The sequence below is a fragment of the Dreissena polymorpha genome, chromosome 4 (genome assembly GCF_020536995.1).
Source record: "Dreissena polymorpha isolate Duluth1 chromosome 4, UMN_Dpol_1.0, whole genome shotgun sequence".
Lineage (NCBI taxonomy): Eukaryota > Metazoa > Mollusca > Bivalvia > Myida > Dreissenidae > Dreissena > Dreissena polymorpha.
Window position 1 is genome coordinate 18611928 of NC_068358.1, and position 22335 is coordinate 18634262.

At 34.5% G+C, this 22335-nt stretch overlaps 1 long non-coding RNA gene across 2 annotated transcripts; it reads right to left on the minus strand.

The window, feature by feature from the left end:
• Window positions 1–6109: 6109 nt before the first annotated feature.
• Window positions 6110–20934, minus strand: LOC127879657 (uncharacterized). 2 transcript variants are annotated; one of them, XR_008049189.1, is made up of 5 exons: window positions 20721–20934; window positions 16931–17078; window positions 10451–10522; window positions 9982–10247; window positions 6110–9376 (listed from the first exon to the last, which is right to left on the minus strand). It is a non-coding gene; the product is annotated as an uncharacterized LOC127879657 (long non-coding RNA). The 2 variants fall into 2 exon arrangements; XR_008049190.1 differs by having other exon boundaries at window positions 10074–10247; window positions 20721–20929.
• Between the last annotated feature and the right edge of the window lie 1401 nt (window positions 20935–22335).

Below are 22335 nucleotides of genomic sequence, written 5' to 3' on the forward strand. Positions count from 1 at the left end.
ATAACATTATCTTCGACGTCCTGTCTGAGCCTGTACATGAAGCAGCAGCCATTCTTGTACATATTCACCACGGTCAACATGAGGCACGTAACCATGGCAACGATGAACAGAAAGATGGCGACTGGAGGTTCTTCGAATTCCATGTAGCCGCCCAAGATGTGGAAGTAGAAGAAAGCTCCGTAAAATAAGTGCGTCAGTGCGCAGTTTAATACGAAGAGCCAAACATACAGGACGTACTTTTCGAAAATCTGCGAATTAACTTTTATGCATTTTATAAAAAGATAATCATCTACTTGTATGACGCCGTTTAATGTTTTGATTGGACTAAAATAGAATAGTCGACTAAATTAAGCAGCGGACACACATTTCTATGAGTATACCGATACAATTAAGAAAGAAGGGTCATGTCTTCTGTTTTTGCAGTTATCCGCGAACACTATCGGGCGTCTAAAGTTATGTTCCAGATAAACTTTGCAATACCAATAAGATTTATAATTTGCTATTGATTGAATCCTATACAATAAATTGGAGAAATACGTATTATGTTACAGGTAGGGCGGTTTCTTGCATAAATATATTATCAGTGCATTTTGTACAGTTAAACCAGTTCAGGCATAAACGTTGTTTACCGGCAGCCATTGTATGACTGAAATATAGTTGAATACGGTGAAAAATCAAAATAAATAGAATATGTATATAAGTAATGTGTTATACCCGACAAGACTTGTCGCCGGTGTCTGGTGTCTGGGAGAACCGGCAGGGCAGAAGCAGGGGATGAAAGAGCGCCTAATGAGAAATTAAATTACATATTAAATACGCAATATTTTTTAAACACACGTATAAATATAATTTATATTTTGTGTGTGTTGTCTAATTTCTTATCCTCTCTAGTTGAATTGTTTTGGTCTCACTGTTTAACAATTGGTTCCTTTCCAAAAATAACGATCCCGTTGTATGCTGAGGTTTTTATCTTGCTATTGCAGCAGAAGATAAAATTTGTTTTAATCAAATTCAAAATATATTCTTTGTTTCTCACGCATAATTAAAAACTTCAGAGGAATATAATAAAGTCATGCGTGTTTATATGTCAGAGACTCAGAATGGTTAGTAAACGAACTTTTTCTTAGAAGCATTGATTAGTGTTGCCATTGAGGAGAGCGTGTTGTTAATTAAATTGAAGTTCATGACTCCTTGCTCGAATAACGCCTTCATTAATTGGTGCATCTTTAGTCTCTCATCTATATTTTCAGTTGTATTATGTTTTATTTATCGTTTCAATTCCAAGTGTTACTTGTTTTAATTATCGCATTGTTCAGTGATTTGTGGTTTAATTTCGTTCATGAATGTTTACAATAAGACTAAGTTTGGAGGCAAATACACAATATTGTTGGTCAGTTTGAAATATTACTCGTTTGATTTATTATTTTGAAATCAGTGACATCATCACATAAGTCACACGATCTGCTAGGTTCACATCAAACATATACATTCAATATTTCTTACCGCACACCCGTTCACCAACAGTGCTATTCCAGTTGAGAATCCCACACTGTAGTGCATGCTCAAAACCCCCGCTGTACATTACACAGGGCCCGCCTGGCGACCGCTGTAATATTACAGGAAGCCATGCTTATATTTACGTGACACTCATGAGGCACATTAATAAAAGCATCATTTACAACAATATTCATCGGGATTAATACATAGGGCCCGCCTTTTTTAAGACTTATAAATACACACATAAAAATATAATCATATTACCTAATAGTAAACATAACACAATTTGATTGGTTGAGACAGTGATCGGCGAACGAGCATGTGTCTTACTATCAGATAATTATCGATGACCCTTTAAGCAAATATTGTATGATACTAGATTGTAATATATTCACTATCTCGTATTTATATGCCACATTTTTTTTGACAGGACTTGTCATTTGACCGATGAAATAAAAGAAGACACCGCACTACTATTTCACACTTAAAATGTACACGTGTAAAAAATTAGAATTGTAGCACATGTTCAAAAACTATTAGTATTCATACTACTTGAGTTAAAGTAAAAAAAGTTTCTTTCATGAACAAATTGGACAAATAGTCATAACTTTTCTGTTATTGTCGACCTGATCGTTCTGAGTTTCCAGACAACGACGCAGTAAGGTAAAACCAGGAAAAGCTGTGCATAATATCGATTTAGATTTTCGACTGTTTTTGACCGCAGTCGAACTTCAAATAACAGTTTTCAATATACATGACGTTACCCATGTTGATTTGGTAATGTTCATTCTTTGCATAGTTCCTAGTAATTAGAAATTATATTCTGAATCCAAATTCAAAGTTTAAGAAACATGTACCGAATAATGAAGGATTCTCGGACTTTACAAGTCTCTATGTTTTGTTTAAACCAATAACAAATTTCACTTTTACACAATTATTGCTAAAGCAGATTAATTGTGTATATATTTACACATCAATGTAGTTAATTAGGTGTTACACTTGGAATAAAGAAAATTCAAGCACATAAGAGACGTTATCTCCATGGAAATACAGAAAATATACCAATCTCTTATCCAGTCAGATTAATGTTTTTGTTTTAAATACATAATGGAAAAAGGAAAATAAAAACTTTAAGTATTGACATTTTTTGTGATGTATCCTTTATCGAAAACTTAAAAAAATATTTTAGTTTCAATACACTAGATTTTAGTTCCAGAATCAATTGCAAGGATTCGCACGTTTTCAACAAATTAATGTACAATAACCATAATCCAGTCGAAAATTGTAGATGTTGCATAAACTAATGAAAAATTCATATTTATATGCACCTATCATAAACTGATTACTACTACCAATAGCATGTAGTACACCATTTGCAAATTAAACAAATCGAGCCAGAAATATTTGATATTGCTCAGTTGGTATTGGTCACCTAGGCGTTAATATTATAGAATGCATAATTTTCGTATGTAAAAGCCCACTGTTTAACACGTTTGTCTAAATATGGGGAAATGATGGATAGGCCATTATCAATTGATATCGTGGCAACAATATGTTTACATGGTACCTACACAGACTGTTGGTAAAATGTAAATGACAAGGTCAATTTTGACTTTAGAAATAAATGGTCTTGATCGCTGTTATGATTTATTTTTGTAAAGGGTATTGGGCGCATTTATTTATAACAATGCAATATTTTGAAGAGCATAACATAAATAAAATCAATAACAACAAAACGTTGGGTAAGGACGTTTGATCGCCACTTGAATCGAACCCATGACCTCTCTTTGAAAAACGTATGCATTCTCTGTACACCACAGAAGCATTCAATATTGGCAATTGCGTATGAAAACCGGTATTTGAATTAGATTTAAATCAAATTATCGTAGTTTCACACCCACCCTCGGCGACCGTTTGGGGTGACGGAAATGTAAAAAGAACAACATGGCGATATTACAATGTAATATTTTGAAGAGCATTAAATAAATGAAATAACTAACAACATAACGTTGAATAAAGACGTTTGACCGCCACTGGAATCGAACCCATGACCTCTCTATGAAAAACGTATGCATTTTCTGTACACCACAAAACATTCAATATTGTCAATTGCGTATAAGAACCGGTATCTGGTTTAGTTTTTAATCCAATTATCGTAGTTTTTACACACACCCCCGGCGACCGTTTAGGGTAAAGGAAATGTAAAATAACAACATGGCGATATTACACGAAGATCATACCAGGTTTAAAACCGTAAATCAGAGGAAGAACAGATACATTCAGGACGTACAACCAAACATTATAATATGCATAATACTAATAAAATTTTACCAAAGAAACAAGAATAACCATACCTTCAGTTGTCATATTTCCTCTGTATTCCTTAATAAGTTATAGCCCAGTACCAAACAGCTTAATGTATCGGTTGCACTTTCTTATCAGAGTTATCGGCGACAGCAGAGAATGATAAAAGTGTTGTTAATTTTGCGTTTAAATGGTCTTATACATGGCGATATGTATTTTTCAAACCCAGATAACGAATGCTTGTTCGTTTAAATTACAAACACAAAGTTGGATAAACCTCGGCGTTAAAAAATTTAGTAAACGATTATCATTAGCTGGAAATACAAAAAGAAAACTTCGACAAGTCTACCTCACTTAATTTGTGTTAGTCGTTTTGTAGCAATAGTGCAATATTGTTTTAATATATATAACTGAAGCTTAATATGCAAATATGTAGCAACAATAATTACATTTAGAAATTGTTTCGCATAATTGATATTTAGATCTTGTTCGCTATAATGCATGTCATGTGGTTTCGTCAATGTGGCCGGAGACTCATTAGTTTGTTGACAGTAGATGCATGCTTGTAAATAGGTTCGGTCCGTTTAAATTACAAGATTTCATGGTTAAGAGATGTTTGTTTTCGTGTCGGTGCAGATAAAAAAACGCCCGTTTATGCATTTCAACAAATAAGTTTGACCCATCAAGTTGACATGTTTATGTAACGATACATGTATATAAGCAATGCTTTTTGGACCTTAAAAATAGTATTTAACCCATAGGAGATACGCTAGAGGTTTATCTTCAGCACCCCAGGCGGGGTGGGGTCCTGTCTGGGTGGATTTACACGAATTTTGTCATGTCTTGGAAACGTTATTAGTTACTTGGAGAATCACATGGACTTCAAAATATTGCATTAACAACTAATTTAAAGACTTATATGGACTTGGAAACATTATGTTAAAAACTGAATAAAAATGCAAAGAACTATTCATCGAGTTTATTTGTTTATGTGTTGTTATGGTACACATATTTAACGTTTTCCAGATCAGTATAGTTATTCAATATCGACTATTCCACCGTGTCGCTTAAACAATATTATCGAATTACTGAAGTAAGTCACCTATGGCAAGCATTTAAAATGAGCAGTGTAAATAATATGTTGATTCGATAACCTGTAGTAATTAATTATGAATAGAACGAATAAAAACGCCCATTTACCAACCCATACATTATTTAAGAATAAGGATTAAACTTTACTCTATAAAACAATTTGTTATAAATCTCGAGAATACAATTATAATATCGAAGACAGCAAATCAAACTTAGAAAGGACCTTTTTTAAACAAAAAAATATGCATACATTTTTTCAAAGTGTTCATTATATATGTGTCATTTGCTTGTTTTGTTATGTAGAACACCGAATAAGCTAGCATGGGTTATTTTTGTGGTCGTCTTGTCCGACAAAGCTATTTCTTGTCACGAGTCGTATAGATGAATTGACTAAAATTAAAAAAAAACTTTACAAAACATTGATTATAATGTTTATAATATTTTCCACACACAATTTATATGTCTTGCTTTAACATTTTATTGATTATTCCGGGACCGTTTTTGATGTTCCCGTATAATGGTTCATGAATGAATTTTAATTCCATCCTTTTCCAGTTAACTGGTACACCCATCTTAATACGTTTTTATTGGTACACGCAGGAACAACACTTCTATATGTATTGGTCAAGTAGCTCAAAACCTTTTGTCTTGATAACAAAAATATGTATTGATGTTTACTTTGTTCGTATTTATATGGAAGTGGTTTGATAACGTTTCATTCATTGAGCCTAAGAAGGTAACGGTTCTTGTTAAGGGTTAAATAGCTCATTTTATTTGGGTTTAATTGAAATGTTGTAGTGAGAAAAGGTAGGTAGGTACACAGCTTGAAATAGTATAAGTCAGAAGTTCGTGGAGGTCGATGTCAAACTGAGGATCGCTCATACGGATGAATGAGGAATGGTCATAAGTCTTGACAAGTACGGTAGCCGACAGTGCTCATGGTATGTGGAATAAAACACATATAAACAAAGAAATACCAGTTGACAGCTATTATATAATAAGGTCAAGGCAAGTGAGATAAGTTTATATAGGCGGATAGGAAAGTAATATACGCAACCACTGTGTAAGTGTTAAAGATTTGTAGCAAGTGATGTTGGAACAGAACGAATCGGTAGAATCTTCTTTTCCTGTCATAAAAGTAAATAGTTCGTTCATAGCATGGATCACACATAAAGAGGAAAGGGCAATAAAACAAAAATAAAAATAAAAGCAATCGCACGAAGGCACACATATAATCGCAAGTACGACAGTGGTATGTCAAGAGCTAACTTACATTTAAAAAGTTCCGTTTTCCAAACCTAAATTGTATGCAGTAAAACAACAAACCATTGAAAAACTGCAAGTGTTATATGTAGAATAATTACAATGTTTTCAGATCCAATAATAATCGAGTAAAACACTTTGACATATATACAGATAAACTCCAAAATACACAAAAGCAGTACACAGGCAAATTAGTTTAAGTAAAACTAAAAGTATACATCACATTGAAGCGTAACAACACAATACGTCTTAAACACATTACCAACGCTGACGCCACTTTGTCATTTAGGCGTAGCGTTACTGTACGCTTAACATAACCAGATCAACCGTGAAGCCATTTTATCAATCTATGTTAGTTACTGCACGCTTAAATAAACCTTTCTTTCGTATACGCGAGTAAGTCATTTAAGCGTTAAGAAATAACATTATTGTGTCATTTGATAGTTACCTTAGAATACAGTTAAAAAACATTACCGACTCTGATGTCAGTCTGATGATCAAACTTTACCCTACACTGTGTAATAAACATCTTGAAAGTTTGATGCCAGTATGCCATTAAAGCATTATGTTTCAAAACCTTGCTAAAATGATACCGGCGCTGAAGACAGTTAATTATTCAAACGTCATGTTACAATACGTTTTTAACATGTAACCAACGCGAGCGCCAGTGTTGCATTTAAGCGTTTCGTTTAAATGCGTTTTAAATACGCTACCGACACTTAGGCAAATGTATCATTTATGTGTATCCTTATAAACATTATTAAGTCGTAACCGACGCAGCCGCAATTGTTTCATTCAAGCGTTCTGTTAACGTACGCTATACAATACGTGAAAGGCCCTGGTGACCTTGTTACATTTAAGCTTTATGTTTTTTTATAACGTTACCATCGCTGCCGCATGAGTCTGTAAAAGAAGCAGCAGCCGTTCTTGTGAAGGATACAGAACGAGTACAGTGGCCTATATCTGCCTATGAAAAGTCATCTATGTACTTAATTATGATCTAACGTCTTCGTATTTACCTACGAAAATTGATTTTAACTGATGATCGAAGGGGCTCATGAAGTATTCAATATCAATCGTGTGTCGTTTCCGGAGCCCATTTTACGCTTTCGAGTTGCTGGCATAGGCAATGTATCAAAGATCAAAGATCTCGTTCGACTGGTCCTTCGACGCGGTTCAAACGCAAAATTCAGTCCTGAACGGTGTTTCTAAAGTTGATTACGCGAACATGGAATCAGATATCTTTTGAATCCCTGCATTAAAAAAAAAGTTATATGAGAACAGTCGGACACCCTGTCGAATTTAAATACCAATATATCGTTTAAATTGTGTGTTTCTATTTGTTTTGCTATCAAACTTAGATTTCAACGAAGCTTCATATGGATTATTTTGTGCGATTTTGTCCACTCCATGAACTAATCTCATATTCTTTTAGAACAAGTCAAATATCGGGAATCATAAGTCACAATTATATTAACATTACAAATGACTGCTCCATCGTACCGTCCTTGTGGAATAAAAATGCGAGAAGTATAAATTTCACTTTTAAAGAAAAAAACAACGTTAAATTACACAAGCATGTGTTTTTAACACATGCGTGTTGGTTTTTGATTCACTATATCTTTATTCTGTTAAATTTGGAATCATAAACGGAATTGCCATTGTATATGTTTGATTCTTAAATATTTAATCACCTAAGCTGGTTTTATTGGTAATTCAATTTTACAGTAGATATCTACTGCCCCTTTAATATTTTTATTTTTTATTTTACAGTACTGCTCCTGGATTTTTTTCACGTCATCGTGTCATCGCTTCTCAATTGCGTCATACGATACACTTTCACTGTTCTTGGCTACATGGATTTTTGTGACGTATATATAAGGGGCGGTCGGATTAGTGGAAACAAACACTATTTTGGCATTATCGAAACTATTTTGGCATTTATCTAATAATTGCGCCATATTTGAATTAATTAATGTCTTCATTCATTCATAAATTTATTCAATCATTCATTCATCAATTAATTTATTCAAGTATTTATGTCTTGAACGCAGGTGTAAGTTTTAATCTAACTGTATTTCTTTCTGGTCTTATTTTACATCAAAAACCTGTTGATTATTTTTTTAAGATTCACGTATGTTGTATACCAGTTACACCGTAAGCCCGATTTCCTTAAAATCTCTTCTCTTTTGCACATTCATGGGCACAATACCTATATTTTGTCACCGATAATCGATTTAAAACAATGCTTTCATTATTTTACGATAACATGTGTATCGTTTCATTGAAATGTCGCATCATTTTGCAAAACGGATAATTGTATAATGGCTTTATTGAACTGCGTTATCATTACTTTTAATAAACACCGTTTTATGTTAAGTGTGATTTCGTTGCAGGTAAATACAAATCAAATTCAAACAACAACCATGAGTCATAATAATAAATCAAACACAATTCATCGATTGCTTAACGGTGCACAAGGCAAGTTAAAACAAATTTATATGTTTTAAGCCACAGCAATATCTTTGTTTTCACAACATGATATATGATTTTAATAAAATGCTTAAAATCAAGTATTTTTTCTTGATGTCGATGTAGATATTTGTTTGTATTCAGTTAATTGTCAAGATACGTATTTTAACTTCGTTAGAATAAATTCTTAAAATATTGGCAATATTCGTTGTCATAGTTTGAAATGGATACTGTAAAAATACATTTAAAAAAAACGCACACATGTCATTGCTAAGATCACACAATCTTTATCGTACTCATTGATTTGTTTTAGTTCTTGGGTATTTCTTCAAGTCATGTCGCGTACCCGGCAACAAACACGTTAAGACGTGCCTAGTTTTTTTTCTATGTAACACGTAATGACGTTCCTGTGTAATGCGTTGTGCTTAATGTTATTTTGAGTGTTGTCCTTTGAAAATTCAAAAGCCAAACCCACCTTGTTCTAAATAATAGACAAACTCACTTTGTTTGAGAAAACTTGGAGAACTATAAGCACTTTGTTCTCGAAAAGGTTCAATCACCTTGTCCTGAACAACCCAAAGATCAATACCTTGTGCTAGACAAGGCTGTCGCGATTATTTCCAACATAGAAATCGGACCCGGCTTCAAGGTTTCCGACGTCAACTGAATTCGAAGGTGGCAAGATCCTTGAGGTTTCGTCAGGTGCACCCCCAGCAGTCAACCCTGTGGACCCATAACCGTTCTCAATCTGGGGTTAGAAAGCATGGATATATTATCGTAACACGTTCATCGAGGATTTCAACAAATTGAATGCAAAGTGTATTTGCTCGTTGAAATTATGTGTTAATAGAAAATTTGCATGTTTTTTTTCTGTAATAAAACTCATGCAAAAGAAGTTCTGCGTTGTGACACGATTATGCATATAGCAACTTGGTGTAAACGAGACTAAAATGACAAAGGTAAAACTTCAAACCGTATGCGCATTTGAATGTTTTATTGTAAACAGATAAAACAATTATTTGGACAGACGGATAGACAGACGGACATATGTCCATTATGATTCGAGCATTATCCAAGTGCAAATGAACTTTGAAGCGGGCTTTGATTTTCTAAAATGTCAATAATCGGAACCGACAATTTTAAAACGACATGAAAAGTACGCGAGTTTTATGCTTGGTAGTAAGTACGAGTTACTGAAAGTCCAACAATTGTTTCAATCTGGTCGTTTCTATGTTTATTTTGTTAAGAATGAGAAGTAGATCTTTAATTGCAAGCCATCTCTTATAGAAATATTCTTAAACATGTAATTTACATATTAAGGTTTTATTTTAAATGTGTAAAAATAAATATTACCGACACATTTGCATGCTCAATATCATTGTTGAGGCTATCATGAAGCAGAGACCGTGTTTATGTAGGATACAAAATGTGTACTGGTTAATCACCGTGAAAACGAGGCACGGAGCGAAGACGACGTAGGCCAAAATAGTGAAATCTTCGGAATCGGACAGAAGTGCGATAGTAGTTGAAAACATGGCAATCAGCGAAAGTAAAAGGCACGTCGCCATAGCTATGCTCAGTATAAAGAGCCAGACGTACAGAATAAACTTCAAACCAATCTGAAAAACAGTTGGATCGTAAATAAAGATCGACAAAAGGATACGTCAACACAAGAAACATAAACAACTTGTTGCAAATTATAATTCTTTGGATATAAACCGGTATGAAGTTAACAGTAAAACAAGGATTAAAAATGTTAAGTCAAAATGGAGAACACAAATCACATAAGTTTGTTAGGAATAGAAATAAGGCAAAATGTTACCAATGTTTTTCGGTCATTTGGTGACGGTCGAATCGAGTATGCACATGGCAATAGTAATGGTTGTGTCAGTCCCTATAAAAAGACGAAGACGTAAGCGTTAAGTCATGTACAGATACTTGTGTACAACATTACAGTATTACACACACAAAGCGATGTACAAAATTGATTTTCAAATCAGAAAATCAATACTTAATGACAAATATTGGTATAATAAATGTTTGGTCGCTCAAGAACAAACTACCTTATCCAACGCAAGCGGATTTAAAGAGTCAGATAGAACCTTTATCTTGCCTTTACTTTCGTCTTGGAGTTACACTACGCTCCGGGTACCATAAAAACTGTATGTTTGCAGAAAATCACTCTTTCGCTTTGGAACACGAAGAGGTCTATGTCGCATTGCTTTGATTACTGTAAAAATAAACCCTCCCAATCTCCACAAACCTAATGTACTTGGATACTAGCCAATGTTTTTATATAGTTTCAGTGAAATGCGCACAGATCAGGAAAACAGGGTCCCGTCAAGGATTCTTCCTTATTACCATTGGATAGAGTACACGGAATCAACAAGTTGTCAGAGAATGTCTATCTCAAAGCTGTGAATACAATGCATTCGCCATGAACTTTCAATCATCAATTCGGGAAAAAAATTGTGTTTTATGTGACTATTTTTAATCAAAACTTCTGCAGGATGAGACCTAACATCCGGTGGTTCAAAGACAATAGCCGCTGAGGCTGCCAAAATGGTACAGGTTTCCACACTTTTTCCCATGTTTCAGGCACATATACAATGTAACATGGTTAGTGGTTTTCCTTGGCGACTTGCCACAATTGCAGAATATTTTTACCTTGTTATATTACACCTTTTTAATATTGCTGCGCCGTATTGAAATAAATCGGCAATATTTTATTACCACACGACCTTCCGGTGTCGGGGCATTATATAAAAAAAATAAAGTTATATGTTTAATACCGTTCTATGGTATCTTTAATTTCATGTGCATGTACACCTGCCTTGACAAATGGTCTGCCAAACCTAAGGAATAAAATATAGTAAAACTTCTGCATCTTGTATTGTCAATTTACTACGACGTCATGACATAATGTCATGCGTAAATATAATATTTATCGGGAGAGGGGTCCAATAAGGTTCGCCTTTCAGCCCATTCCTATGTCAATGTCATGTAACTTGTGAATATGATACTATGTCGTAATAAATAAGTTTAAACCAATATAGTAAAACTTCTGTGTTGGATAATCATGCAGAATGGTGCTTGCAAAATGTTTTCCGTCGAAACGAATTGTGTTGATTCATGTAACATGATCATTGTATCACACACAAACATAGTTAAGTCACATGAAATAGAAATGTATGTCATCGGCATTTTTGTAGAAATAAATTAAGCGTGCGAGCGAATAAGTAATGTACACGCTATTCTTAATTTTGACTTTTGAAGGAAGCAATTCAGTTATTATTGAGCAATTAAAATTAAACAAGGACATCAGTGAAACTGATTACTGCTCCATTGTTAATACGCTTAACCAATGTATGAGTTAATATTGTGTAAACAAATCATTATTCAATGGGAAATGACTTGACAATGATGCACATGTCTGCTCTGTAGAGATACTTCATGTATAGTTTAATCTAATTAGAATCAAGACTGTCTGAGATCCCACTTAGAAACGAAACATTTGACACACGGATGGACGCGAAAACTGAAAGAGAAAATGGCGGAAAGACAGATATCGCTTATGATTGAAATGATTATTGGGAAAGTTAGTTTCAGATCCACGCAAACTCAATTCAATAGATATACTTTTATTTCCTCCATTCATGAAGAGCATAACATATAATACAGATTATAAACAATTAAATACAATCGAGTATATACACACACACACACACACATATATATATATATATATATATATATATATATATATATATATATATATATATATATATATATATAATTATTTGGTCAATGACATAATAAAGTCAATATATATAAACATAACAATTTAAATATACACTACTGATATAAGAATACCTAGAATAATGCCGCATGATTAAACACCAATGCGCACGTTTATAAAGACCGAGTTTTAGTTTAAATACTATGATACTACTATGTATTCGCATAGAATATGTCTTAACGCGAAAAAGAAAGTAAAGACATAATTAGCGAACATATGTGATTAGCAATATATGGAATTTTTACACATGACCAACTAAACACAAATCACAGGTGTTGCCTTCCATAGAAGACTGTTATAGTGAAACGTTTACAGTCAAAGTAGTTCCTCATGGGAATATCATATGTGTCATTCACTACATATATACAATCAAATACGCATACAGATATTTGCTATATTTGCAATATAGTAAAAGATCACATTAAAAAAAAGAACAACATAAAACATCTGGACATGTTTCTGATCATTGGCAGCACCATCATTGTACTAATGTAGCAATTTGCAAATTGAGACGGCAATATCAAGGTGCAAAAAATGCTTCTGAGATGTTTCAGAGCCCAACTTTAATATGCTCACACATTGCTCAAAGGCACTGATCTGGATGAAGCGTTTAAAGTCATCAATCCCACAAGTCTCAAGAATAAGTGTCCACAATTTCTCACGTTCGGCTTCAATAGCAGTACAATAACACAACTTGTGGATAATCGGGCTGCCCGTTCTGAGATTACACAGTTTGCAGATCTGCTTGAACTGATTTGATATTAATAAGCCGATTCCATTCATTAGGGTTTTGCACAAAGCTAAGAGTTTCTTATTGTCCTTTGCGATTAACCATAAAGGGGAGTAACCGTTAGTTTCAATTACATGCGCCGTTACGCCCCATGGGTCTCTATCTTTTAAACGTTTTACCATGTCTTTGTTAATACGCGTCACGATATTGCATTCGATGATTTGCTTCCACTGTCCTTTGGAAGGGAATATTCCGTGTTCAACATATGAATTTAGATAGTTGGTAAGAATGTATCTTTGTAATAGTTTGTACACGTCAGGAATAAAGCCGAAACATTGACGGTCTAAAGCAAGGAATCGTATAAGTCTGTTGTTGAATAGATCTTTTGCAAGATACTGTGGATTTAATCTGCAAGTTTGTCCTAGTTATTTGAGTTTTTGACACTCAAGTATGTAAACTTTTGGTATAGCATTCATTGTTATTAAACAGAAATCCGTAGAAATGCATTTCTGGTATCCTTGCATGTGTTTTAAACAGAAGTTTTGAGTAATTTGCAATTTTAATAGATCACTTGATGAATTCTTATTCCAAAGCTCACTGCCGTAGATAGCCTTATGTAATACTGCTGAATTGAATATCGTACTCATAGTGATAGGGCTTAGTCTCTCAGGTCCCATGCCTTTAGCGCATACGCTTATATACGTCCCTCTTAGCTTCAAACACGCTTCTTGAATGCAGTTGCCTGTTGACAAGCATGAGTTACATTCAATGCCAAGATGAATGTAACTGTCATTTACATGAATAGTTTCTGTTCCGAGGTAAAATTCCTTTTGATTGATAAAATTCTTATTGTTATATATCACAACAGAACATTTGTTTGCATTATATAAAAATCGCCACTTATTGGCGTAGCTGGTGCAAATTCGGAGCATATTGTCAAGTCCAGCTCGTGAGTATGACACCAGAACCATATCATCGGCAACAGTTGGTGCGGACATGTTTATGTCATATAAGCACACTACATTCCCAATCTCTTCCAGCTCTGAAATGAGACCGTTGATATATACCAGGTAGAATAGCGGCGAGCTCTTTCCGCCCTGGCGGTTCCCTGGCGAACCGGAAGTGGCTCTGATAGCAGTCCCTGGTAACGCACGCGGCTTGTAACATTCTGGTACATATTACGAAAAGCCACTAACGAGTTAGCGTCGATGTCTGGCGTATGGGCGTCATCACCGGAAGTGAGAGAGGACAGCTTGTAAAATAAGCCATCATGCCACACCCTGTCAAACGCTTGGCGTGCATCCAGAAAACACATGTACACAGGTGATGAGTGCTCCCTAGAGTAGTTTAGGCATTCCCGTAGAGAGAAACTTGTCGTGATGCATCCAAGTCCGTCTTGGAACCTTCCTTGTAACCTCCTTATTGAGGTCATTACATTGCCTTTTTCGTCCACCTTTATGCAACGTAATAATGTCACCTTCTTTCATTCTATCGGGGATTAGTCCGGATCGTAACATAACAGTATATAACTGTGATAAGGGGTAAGCGATTATGTCTTTACCATATAGTAAGGGTTCGTGGGTGATATTATCGGGACCACATGCTTTCCCCTTCGATAAAGTTTTAATAAGTTTTAATATGTATATTTCGATCATATTATAATTTGTAGGAGTTTTAGACCCTATTTTTTTAAATAGCCACATTTTAATCAGACATTAAGATGTATATAACATGTTGTTGATTGCTGGTCAGCATGTGTAATTGTTTGCTGGATAGTAAATTTGTGCCTAATAATTTAGTATTTGCTTTTAATTAATCTGAATTAATGCCATAGCTGCTTTTTTAAGAGACAGACCGATAAAGAATCCTCATTTAAATAAACCAACATACCTTATCTATAAGATCACAATGGCTTATAATTTTATTCCGTTGTAAACCTTTACAGTTCCAGAATCGCTCCTTTAGTTATTTCCGGAAGTCAAATGTGTAAGTTTTGTTAAGTAAAATGGTTTGTGTGATGCCAAGCGCTTTGAAGAAGCGCTTTTTAAAACGAAAAGCAAACAAATAAATTAAATGAATGATACAGAAGTTTTGTCTATGCCCAGTATCTTGTTAATATCTAACAATCTGAAATACTTTGGTACGAGACATATTGGCAAGAAAATTATGCATACGTAAATATGACTAACAGATGTGTATGCTTGAGAGCAAAAAAAAAAGGTGTTTGTGTTATCAGAGTTAAATGTTTTTTTATTAGCAAAAAGTTAACTAACATTACCAAATATTGTAATTGTCTCGTGTTTGACTCACTCGTTGGAATGTATAAAAATTAAATATAAAATGTAACGGCCATGACTTGATTTTGGAATAATTTCCTGATGCTTCATGTCGGTGTTTTATAGTGCAGTGAATACCTCCAATTAAAGGTGAAAGCTCTAAACCAAATCGGTAGTTAATGTTTTGAGCAAATCAAGCTTTTAAAACAAGTTTTTATTGTTTGATGAAAATAATGATAACACATACGATAATACATTGAATTCAACAACTACATTCGAAACTTACATTATGCGATTAGTTGCAACGGGACTTGAGTATCAGACGGGTTATAATATATAAAATTGTGTTGGAAGAAAGTTATTAGTTTATAAATTAGGACATGCCTTTTATCTCACAAAAGATACGGCCAAATAAAGAGAGAATCATTACACAATGGCGGTTTAGACGTATTTCTTAAACATATAATGCTAATATATTGAATACAGTTCCCCACAAAATAATGACGGTCATTGAATTCCGTTGTTCAATATATGTTTAAACATGGGATAAAGAATTAATCGATGCGTTTATGTGAATTTAAATTAAAGAAAACATTATCGCGAAAATAGTTGACACGTGGCAAAAAAAAAAAAATCAAGTTTCATAGGTATGTCTAAACGTTTTTAAAATACTGATACGTGTGTGCGGTCGACGCCCATACAACTGGCAAATGATAATAAAAATATGTATTTCAAATTGAGAAAATCCAATAGTAATTAGCTTCATAATAAGTAATTTCTATCATAGTTTAAACAATGGGAATTAATTTAAGTATACATGTATAATACATGTATAAACACCATTCATTTGTGAAATTGCGATTTAGCCATATTGGAGATCAATTTGAAGCTTCGTTTTGAAAACCGTTTATTTCGGATTCACGATAGTAAAAGTAATTTATATATTTAATGGACCTTTTCACGTTTTGGTAAATTGACAAAATTTAAATAAGTTCTTTCCGATTTGCAAATTTTCGATTTAGTTATGATAATTGTGAGGAAACAATAATACCGAACATTTACCATGCTCCAATATAGTCATTATATGCATCTTTTGACGATTAAAAAACCTGAAAATTATAAAGCGTTGCAACGCGAAACGATTGAATAATTTGGAGAGTTCTTTTGGGGTCGTTTTATTTTTGAAACTACGAGGATTGCTTATATATAGTATGAGATACATCTTTCATTGTATGCGGAAGGATGGTCGAGGGGTCTAAGTGGTATACTTTTTACTCCCATGACTCCAGGACTCAGTGGTTCGAGGCCTGTTGACGGTTACTTTTTTCTCTTTTATTAATTTTATTCTTGATTTTTTACTGGAGCATTTTAAAGCAAATGTTTACATGTATCAATAGAAAGCATTTAATGACAATCTTCAAAACATGCCAAAATCTGTGAAAAGGCCTCTTTAAAGCAGCACACGTTGTCGATATATGATAAAAATTGCCAACTCACCACGGATCCAAAAATCAAAAGCCCGACGTTGACGTCATATGCACCGCCGAAGATCAGTGAGACGATTCCGGCAAAAGGTATCCGAAAGTGACTAATCGTATAAACCAAGTGGCCAAACGCACATTGGACAATGTTGTCTTTGCTTCCACTGCAAGTCCAAAAAGGTCCATTTCAAGTTTTACGCATATATCTATGCCAATATGATGACTTAAACGGGTCTGGCCATAGATTAATCGACTGACAATTGTTTTGTTTGCCACATGTCCCCCCGCCCCACCCCCACCCCCGCCCCGTCCCAATTAAAACAAACCTCAATAGAAACGACGGAAATAAAACTAATGACATAGAAATAGACCTACTATACAAATGGTTTGCTACGAAGTTTAAGTACACAGATAAAATTAGCACGCGTTCGTCACGCAAAACGGTGTTATAATTCTGCATGTTTCTGTCATATTTCTTTTCGTTCACAATGCTAGGTATTTGCAGTTGTAAATCTCGCTTAAATACAAGACAGTCTTTGCCAAGTTTAGGTGCTCTAACCACAAATTAAATAGTGAAGTTGGTAGGCAGATGCATGTTGCATATAATTTGAGAATACGTCATGTTTGTTTAAACGAGAAAATGCATCTATTATTGATTGTAAATACCATGCATTTCTTCAATGTAGTAAATTTGACGGTGTCCGTAGAAAAATTCTATATAACTGGTATATGAGTGGAAATACTGTACATGACTTATAAATTGATAAGCAAAACAGATAATGACATACTATTTTTAAAATTATGTTTGCATATGCATCATCTTATCAACAACAGTATATGTATTTTATATGTGAGATGATGTTTTCTACAAACGTTTGTTATGTTTTGTGTAAAATACTCTGTATTTTGGGTCAACGGCCTTTATTGAGTTGATAAACTGAGCTGAGTTGAGTTTAGCTAATAACACACGGAGCGCTCAAGTAAAGCACTGACCGCACTATAATTATTCTCTATGGCATACAATTTGACAAATGACATTTTCCAAAAATGAATTATTGCTTTTCACATCGCAGCTTTAAATTAATAAAAAAAACACATATTCGAGTTAAATGAGAATTTGTTTAAAAGCAAATTTCAAAAAATCGTGTGCACTGTTTAGCAATCTATGTGCGCTAAAGAGATAACCTTCTCCAAATAACACAATTATACCCATTTGTAGACTTGCTCAAATTATAGAACATAGATCTGATTTGCATTCACCCATGAATTGTCGTTGTAATGCAAGATTCTTATTACTAAATTAAAGCATATTCATGAAATAAAATGGTTTATACTACATGCCGGAATGGCCGTTCGGTTTAGCATGTGTATTTTTTTCAGATGACCCGAGTTCGAATCCCAGGTTAGGTCGCGTTCTTCCTTTCTATATATACTTATACATAATGGTAATAAAACTTTATATAACTCATATATTGAATAGTTTTCCCACGCTGTGTTCCATTCAGAATCGATAAAAGCGAGACAAATTTGTATGTTTGAATTAAAACGCATAATGAAGTTTATCGTCGCAATCACACTCGGTGTTCTCTAGGTTCAATGCATATCTTGAAATCATTTTTCTCCTCAACTAATTTTTCTGTTTTAAATGCTTTCTAGACCTTCGATGCGCATTGTGCATTATTACTTGTTTCGATGTATTATTGCTGACATAATGTACATTAAAGTGATTCGCTGACATTTGTAAACGATATCCTATCAGATAAAAGATAAAAATAATGTTTGACATAGTCCAACGATAAACAGATATTATATTATTTTCACCCTTCAATCAACTACACCTCCTTGTTAAGTTTTATTAGCCGTATCTCTTGACAAGAGCTTTATCATAGAGTAATTGGGCTTTTCATGATAGTAGAGACGATACTTACTGAATATAAAATTGTTTATTAAATTGTTTACTCGGCTTCTTTAAACCACATGTGCACATATGTAATCTTTTTAAAATGCAATTAAACATATTCACTGACAAATTCTTAATGTTTGTAATACTATAAAGTAACAATAATAGTATAGAAAACGAATTAAAATATTATCTTCGCCAGGATTCGAACCCGGGATAACTTAAAGCAATAGAAAATGCGCTACCATTGCGCCACGAATCCCATGTTATATACGAGCGAAAAATAATCTCTATATTAATACTCGACGTTTTGTTTTCCAAATTAACGAGGAGATGCACTACAAACGCTTTATTATTTTAACGATTTCGAAGGATGATTATAAGCTTATTAACAAATATTTAAAACATTTTTTTTTGCCAATCACGGTATTTAACTTGTTTAAACGCTTACATTCTTTTAAAAACGGGAGGTATTATAGTTTCACCCTTTGCGGCGGGCGGTGGGCGGCGGGCCGGCGGGCGGCGTCCACAGCAGTGTCCGCTCTCTAATACAAAAATATATTTTATCCGATCTTCACCAAACTTGGTCAGAAGTTTATCTAGACAATATCTAGGACAAGTGCGAATATGGGTCATGCCGGGTCAAAAACTAGGTCACTGGGTCACTTAGTGCATTTCAAGGATTTAGCATGGTGTCCGCTCTCTAATTGAAGTAGTTTTCATCGGATCTTCACCAAATTTGGTCAGAAGTTGTGTCTAGATAATATCTAGGTCAAGTTTAAATGTGGGTTATGCCGGGTCAAAAACTAGGCCACGAGGTCACTTAAAGCATTTAAGCATTTAACAAGGTGTCCGCTCTCTACTTGACGTAGTTTTCATCCGATCTTCACCAAATTTTGTCAGAAGTTGTATCTTGACATTATCTAGGTTAAGTTCGAATATGGGTAATGCCGGTTCAAAAACTAGGACACAGGGTCACTTAGTGCATTTCAAGCATTTAGCATGGTGTCCGCTCTCTAAATGAAATAGTTTACACCCGATCTTCATCAATTTTGATCAGAAAGTGTTTCTTAATGATATCAAATTTAAATATGGGTCATGCCAGGTCAAAAACTAGGTCACGAGGTCACTAAGTGCATTTCAAGCATTTAGCATGGTGTCTGCTCTCTACTTGACGTAGTTTTCACCCGATCTTCACCAAATTTGGTGAGAAGTTGTGTCTAGATGATATCTAGGTCAAGTTCAAATATGGGTAATGCCGGGTCAAAAAATAGGTGACAGGGTCACTTAGTGCGTTTAGAACAATCACCATTGCTGTCCAAAACCTTCAAACGGGCGTATCTTGTGACAGTTTGGCACTCTAGTTTTAATATATGACTCTTTTTTTTTAATGTTTATTTTATCAAACTGTGAACAAGTCCCTTAAATATAAAATACAATTTTATTAGCAAATACTTTGAAAAAAAAATGCGCCGATCATTAAAATGCAAATTAGTAGCTATACTGCTACATTAATGAGACCGCTAACTTAACGTTACGTAACTTGATAGCGGCTAGCGTATCACCTTACCAGACTGCGCGCATATTAAAATAAACAGCAAAGAAAACTTAAATAATATTTTTACACTAAGATGCGGCATATTGCGTAAGATCCATTTTCGCACGACGCCGCTAAAATTTTGGGTAGGTTAATTGCGTTTACTTAATATGTCAGTATAAAACTAAATATATAGCACTATTAGAGATGAGGTCACCGCGTCGAAACGGTCAGTCAACATAGCGTGCATTTTGATTGTTCATCATTATGAAATTGTATAATAATTTAGACTTGACAGTACTAAAACGTATGTATTCTCTATATTGTGATTCTATTTAATTTTAAAAATACAGTAAAAAAAACTCTTACCTTGCGGTGTCATGCTTACTCCGTGTTGATATTGTTAACCTAATGTACCTGACACACTAATTAAATGTTTACCGATATAGCTGATGTTATCGTCTATACTCTATACAGTATGATACATAGCTCAAGGTTTTCGTTCGCATGAAATCGTTTTAGCTCGAAATGTTCCGTACTTCGGGCCCACAAACTTGTTACATGATGTACTCCTTAAAGGTATATTAAATACCACAGCTCGACAGAACAGTGCAAAATTTGTAAGTCAGTTTATGTTGGAGACATTTAATATAACTAAATTTACGGTGAGTAAAAACATAAGAATGGCTCTAACCCCAAATTCTTATTCCGTAAGCAAATTATTATTTCGTTAATTGATGGCACCTGCTGTCAAGCATTACAAAATGCGACTTTTTAAGTTTGCATAAACAACTGACTTTTCGAATTTTAAAATATTGTATGTTTCTGCGATGGTCGAATAATCGAATATATGAACTTGAGAGTCGGGAAAACAATCGAATAATGTTCAAGGACTCACTTATGAAGTATAATATCACAAGACTTTTCCGACACATTTTTGGAAGGTAGGCGCTTAGCTTTTTCAGTAAATTTGTCTGTACCTGCCCAAATTAGAAAATTTGAAAATAGATAGAAATGTTTTACAAAAGGTTAAACAGACTAAATGTTAAAAACAATCGTTAACGTATTGTGTATTATTTTTAATGGACCATTATCACACAGGCCGTGATGGTCCGGACCGGCTTGACCTAAATTTCACAATGAACGATTTCGGTCAATGACTTTGAAATGGCGTCGTTTGACCGGTTTATGTATACATTGATCAATGTCATTTTAATTTTACCTACTGCAAATACATCAAGGTTATGTAAATAACAAATATACTTGTTATTTTCAGCAAATTAACATAAAATAGTGTTTCTTACATAATATTCTCAGTATTTTGACGAAAATGGTCCTCGAGTAGCCTGCGGCTGCCAACTTTTTGCAATAATCCACCTCCCAGCTACAGATACCACTAAGGATGAAGACATACAAAAAAGCGCCTTTGTGTGTACATTTCGACAGAACAAAATGATGAGAATGGCATTTGGGTTTAATAATTTCGCCAGTACTTTTCAACGAGTAATCATGCTGGTTCTTCAAGGTCTTCAGTGGGAAACATGCCTTGTATACATAGACAACAACGTGGTCTGTGCGTCTGAACTGGAGCAACATATGCAACGACTAGAGGAGGTACTGACACGCATCAAAGAAGCCGGACTGAAATTGAAGCTGGATAAATGCAACCTGCTACAAGAGAAAGTGGGTGGTCTTGCTGGGTCACATAGTTAGCAGCAAGCGGGCACGCTCCGAAAGCTCAAACATAACCAAAATAGTAGAGTGGCCCAGGCCTACTTCACCAAACAGGTCAAGCAGTTTGTGGCCACCGGGTCATATTACACGTGCTTTGTAAAAGATCTGGCCAAGATTGCAAGGACCCTGATGAACTTGACACAGTCAGACAGTACCTTCCATTGGACAATAGAATGCGAGACAGCATCTAATGCATTAACGTAAGCCTTAATTGGTCCGTATATGATGGGCTTTCCATTGAACGAAGCAG